Here is a 5,496-nt window from a genome sequence, read left to right on the forward strand (position 1 = left end):
CTGAACTTATGCTGCAGTGACTGGCAACAGTTTGACAGTGCTGAGATTTTAACCCCTGCACCACCAGGGAGGCCCTGTAAGACCTTTTATAAGATAATTGTCTTGGACTCTTCCAATATGCCACAAGAATACTTTAAAAAAAAAAAAAACAGAAATTGTTCTATTGCTATATTAAGGAGACTAAAAACATTTCATAACCAAATACAGTGATTCTTGACTAATCACAAAAATAAACATTTTAAAAGACACATAGGGATAAGAGAAAACTTAGATATTATATGAGTGTTAAGATTTGGAGATCTATAACGGTAAATGGATAAATTGGATAATGCTGTAGTCTTTAGGGGGGCCAAGTGTTATGAGGACTGCAATTTTAAAATGATTAAGGAAAAATATATATATGTGCGCATATATACCCATGCATGAATATATGACAATGATAAAGCAAATGTGGCAAAATGTTAAAAACTGGTGAATCTAAATCAAAGGTACAGTAGAGTTTTTTGCACTGCATTTTGTAGGGATTAAATTTTTTCAAAATAAAAAGATAAAAAAACATTTACCGCCCACATACTCCCTCTCAGGATGCCTCTGGAGGATGTTCGCCACCAAAATGAGGAACTAAATCAAATAATGGGGAGAACATAGGAAATAATTTCTCCACATAACAGAAACAAAGAGAATCTCCAGGATGATGGGAAAAAGTAAGCCCAGGATGATAATTACATAATTGCAGAGGGCAAACAACTTAAATTGGAGCCAGTCAGAAGAGTCTGAGAGAGATTTTACAGAAGATAAAAATTAACAGTATACCTGATCATCTCAATGTTTTAAGAGATTTAGAAAACTGGTGAGGAGTAAGGATGAATGAATAACAAGTACAAAGAACACTAAACAAAGCTCAAGACCATTATCTCTAATATTAACTGTAAGCAAAGTTGTGCAGGAAAGAAATAGATGTTATACAACTAAACTTTATATAGCATTTACATATTCATAGTAATGTAAAGACTGAATATTGACATAACTAAGTTAGCTGGGGGTGTGAGAAAGGCAAGGAGAACAGAAAAGAGAGGAAAGACTCCACAGTAGTACATTAATAGGTCAGGCCTGAAAATGAAAATCCAAAACATAGCAAGACGTATGTTATTTACAAACCAAGGATATAATAACAAATATATTAAATGAAAGTGGGAAGGAGATAGGAACTGCTTTTTTATAGTAACAAACATTGTGGAACCATTTGATTTTTGATTAAAATAAAAATGTAAAATATTTATCCTATGTTATGTAAAGAAGCCAAAGGTGAAGAATGGTATGTAAAGTACCCATCATCTGTATTAAAAACAGGTGCAATGGGAAGATAATATACATAGCATATGAGTATTTGCTTAAATATGAATAAAATCTCTGGAAATTACTAATAAGTTAATATGGCTTAACTCAACATCTGATAGTTTAAAAAAAGTAGTAGTACTATTTGCCAGTGTCTAGCTAGCTGCAAGACAAAGTTAGGAGAACGTCACCATATGCCCATAGGTTTAAAATTTTGAACAATATGATTGTATCATTCATTAGCAACTAAACATTATAAACAAGTTTAACAGTTTTATGCAATAAATTCTATAGTACTCTGACGCCTTTTCTCATATCTGCATAAGCATTTAAGTACAGCTGGCATGTAATTCACTTATTTATTAGTATGTACTGTGTATATGACTGTGAGTTACATCTTCAAATGAGGCAGGGGGAAATTATCCCTCCCAATTTTTATCTGTTGATCTACTACCTTCAGCTTCTTGCAGTGCTCTATAAAACACAAATGAATATTTGAACTACAAAGCAAGGAGATATGAATCGTGTGTTTATTTCAAATATTCTCTAGAAACATTTAGAGGCCTCAGGTAAAAAAACATTTTCTGAATCCAAAAAGCTCTGAAATTATGAATCAATTTATCCTCATCATTTTATTTTATAGAATAGCACTTAGAGCTGGAGATTTTTTCAGGTGTGTCAGCTATGTTTCAAAAATTCTCAAGGATAATAATCTTTCTTGAGAAATATTGCTTAATTTTCTTCTTCTTGCTTATTTATTATCTCAAAGATTTATTTATTTATGCATACAAGAACTGAGGTGTAAGCCAGAGGTTCAGGGGGTGAAAGGACAGAATGGTGAGAACAGGTAGAACTACTGCAATACACTGTTGAGGGGCACAGCTGGCAAGAGAGGAAAGGTCTGCTGTGCCAAGCAGTCAGCTCCCTGGCCCATGCTGAGGATGGAACTCATGCTGCAGTGTCAAGCTACAGAGGCTGGTGATGGCTTGATAGTGCTGTGTCTTTAACCCCTGTGTCACCAGGGAGGCCCTGCCTACTTGTTTTTTTTTTTTAAGTTCTCTGAATGTGTTATACATGACCTGGCAGAGATCTAAAGCTGGAGAAATTTGCAGGTTAAAGCAGAAATTCCTAATCCTTTGGAATTATGACATCTATGTGGAGTTAGGGATTTTTAATTTAATTAGCTGATCCATGACTGCTTGTAAATGGAAGTTTTCAACAGGAGTATCAGGTAAAATATTTCATATTAAGTGGAAAATTAAACTAAAAGTTCCCTAAGGTACATTCCAATACTAAAAGTTTTATTTAGTTCTTGGGTTTTATAACATGGAATCAATGGGAAATTAAAGTTTGCTTTGTCAGAGCCAGAAGTATCAATAAATGCTGCAGCACAAAACACAATCTCTTAGTGCTAATCTATTGATATCACTCTTGATAAACTTAAAACCTAATCAAGTCACTCAAAAACTTACTATCCTCCCCCTCCCCTAACTTGCTATGTGCATAAATGCAGATGTATACAGCAACTTATACAACTTAGGACAGATTTTGAACACTATCTTCACAAATAAAGGGTTATCTTTAAGAATATGTTAAATAATGATATAGCTTTTTCTTCTGCATTGTAAAAGTTTCTCCTCCAATTAGAAATACTAAGTTTCAATAAATTGTTCCATTTTTATTTTAATTTACATTCTTCAGCCAAAATAGTGGATATTAGCTAGTAAAGATTTTAAAAGAAAAGAAAAACGCTAGCCCTAGACTGTGTGACAGATGAACAGTTTTTCCTACCCACTGACAAAAAAGGAAAGAGTTTTCTACATCTGAACCTGTTCACAGCACTTTTAAGGGGTCAAAATCAGATAAGATAGTTGTGAGGCTGACTTTCCCAATACCAATTCTTTGACCTACCCTAATCATTGTCTAAACTGTAAATTATTTAAGCCAAATGCCATCATTTCTCAAATCCCATTTTGAAAACAATTCAATTTTATACCTGTATTTTATCCTGTAATTCAAAACAAAGTTCATGCAACACAAGTAAACAGATCGTTACAATTCATAAATAAATTTTACCTTTGACATCTTTCATAAGCCCACTTTACAATGATTAACAACTATTCTTGGATTCACAATAGTTTTCCTATGTTAGAAATGAGGAAACAGGCAAGAGAAATTAAATGACACGTGTTACTGTGTAGTAAGCGAGCACCTGCCTGGACACTGCAATTGCTCTGTTAGATCAATGTTTCCCTTAATAGTGATGTCAATTAGGCAGCACAGACAGAACTCATCACAGACATTCAAGGCATCTCCACCAAGAGCAAGAGACAAATCAGGATATTTACCCTGGAAGGAAGAAGTAACTATGTAACCAAGTAAGAATGCTTCTCCTTCTACGCTGTGCAGCAGGAGGAGGAAAACAGTGAATGAAAGGAGAGGTTCAAGGGGATTCAACTTCTGAGGCTGAACATGAGGTAGTCAGGTTTATTCCCACACTTGGGAAGTCACTGAAACTAAAGAGCCAGAGCAATCAGGCAAGTCTGGGGTCTTTTGATTTCAGTCCGATTCCTTCCAGACCCCTCTCCAGCCCAACCCCGAGCTCGGGAGAGAGCAGCCCCAAGTGGGAGGGGGGTGCTAAGGATAGGATCCAGTCTTTCTCGTGCAGAGTGAGGTGTGGGGTGCCCTCCCCGGGCCCGGCTTCTCCAGGGCCGGGATCTCAGGCTCTTGGCCGGCCCCATCTCACCTCAAACTCCAAAGCAAAATTATTTAAAAGTATTCCCCCTATGTGAGTAGTTACGGTATTTTTATAGGCTCCTGTGAAATCCACAAGGTGCTTGCGGAGTCCCCGACACTTAGAGGTGATTCTAAGTGTCCACTCGTGTCCACTTCCCCGCCTCCAAATTCAAAAATAACGTTGGCGCTGCCCCGGGTAGGGCCTTCACGCACATTTTCCTCTGAAATCATTCGCCTCACATCACCTCCTGACGCCCTATCTCCAGTGGCTTCCCCTTACGAGTATGGCAAACGGAAAGAGAGCGTAACAACAGGCATGCACATTTACTACGTCCCTCGCAGAAAGCAAAAAAAAGCCCTGGGAGCAGGAACTGCCAAGGGGCAGCCCGCCTGGCCCTGGCTCCCACCACGATACAAAGACACGGCGAGCAACGGAGGCCCGAGTCCTGCACCCCACACCTCACTCTGCACGAGAAAGACTTTCAACGCAACTGGATCCTATCCTTAGCACCCCCCTCCCACGTGGGGCTGCTCTCTCCCGAGCTCGGGGTTGGGCTGGAGAGGGGTCTGGAAGGAATCGGACCACGCCGGGCTGGGGCGGGAGGAGTGGAGGGGACCAGTTCCAGGCAGACACCACAGCCCCTTCCTAGAGGCCCCGGCTGTACGCCTCCCAGTTCCGGGGTCTGAGCGCTCGCCCCCGCGTCCTCAGATCCTTCCCAGACGTCTCCCCAAGGGGGAAGTCGAGGCCCCAGAGTCTCGGAGAAGAGGGCCGGGCTGCCAGGCACTGCCGGGACGGGATGGAGCCCCGGCCGCGTGCGAGCGGAAGATGGGAGGCGGCCCCCGCCTACCGCCGTCCCTCCCCGGGCCCCGGCTTCTCCAGGCCCGGGATCGCGGGCTCTCGGCCGGCCCCATCTCACCTCAGGCTGGAGGCGTCCGTCCCGCGGTCCCGGAGCCCCTACGCGGAGGCGGTGTTGGGAGGGAGGGGACGCCGGCGGCTCGGGCGATGGCTGACAGGCGCGCAGCACCAGGCCGGCCGGGCACACGGGAGGGGGCGGGGCCTCGCGGGACCCAGCCCCGCCCCCGCCCCGCCCCTACCTCCCACCTCAGCGGGCGAGTCCCATGAGGTGACCACGTCCGGGGTTACTCCAGGCCGTTCACCTCCGACCCGGCTCGCGGCAGCGGCGCGGTCCGGCCGGCCCGGAGGCGAGGCGCGGCCCCCGAGGGCCAGTTGACAGCCAATGGGAGGGCGCCGCGGGGCGGGGCGACGTGAGGCGATGCCGATGGTCCGAGCGCCGCTCTGCCATTCGGGGCCCAGCGGCAAGTGGGCGGGCGGGACCCGGCCGCTCTTGGCGCCCCCAGGCCGGCACTCGCCGCCCTTTCTGCGAGGGGCGGACGCTGGGTCGGCCAGCGGGCTCCCCCTGCCGG

General features: G+C 44.0%; 1 protein-coding gene across 2 annotated transcripts in view; it reads right to left on the reverse strand.

Moving 5' to 3' along the window:
• Positions 1-5,103, reverse strand: part of ACACA (acetyl-CoA carboxylase alpha) — a 214,492-nt gene extending 209,389 nt beyond the window's left edge. For both annotated transcript variants that reach the window (XM_012726261.1, XM_012726260.1), the window contains exon 1: positions 4,989-5,103. The gene's annotated coding sequence lies outside the window, so the exon portion shown is untranslated. The remainder of the gene's footprint in view (positions 1-4,988) is intronic.
• Between the last annotated feature and the right edge of the window lie 393 nt (positions 5,104-5,496).

Source organism: Condylura cristata, unplaced genomic scaffold, assembly GCF_000260355.1.
Source record: "Condylura cristata isolate star-nosed mole 26May11 unplaced genomic scaffold, ConCri1.0 scaffold00017, whole genome shotgun sequence".
In the NCBI taxonomy this organism is placed as follows: Eukaryota; Metazoa; Chordata; class Mammalia; order Eulipotyphla; family Talpidae; genus Condylura; species Condylura cristata.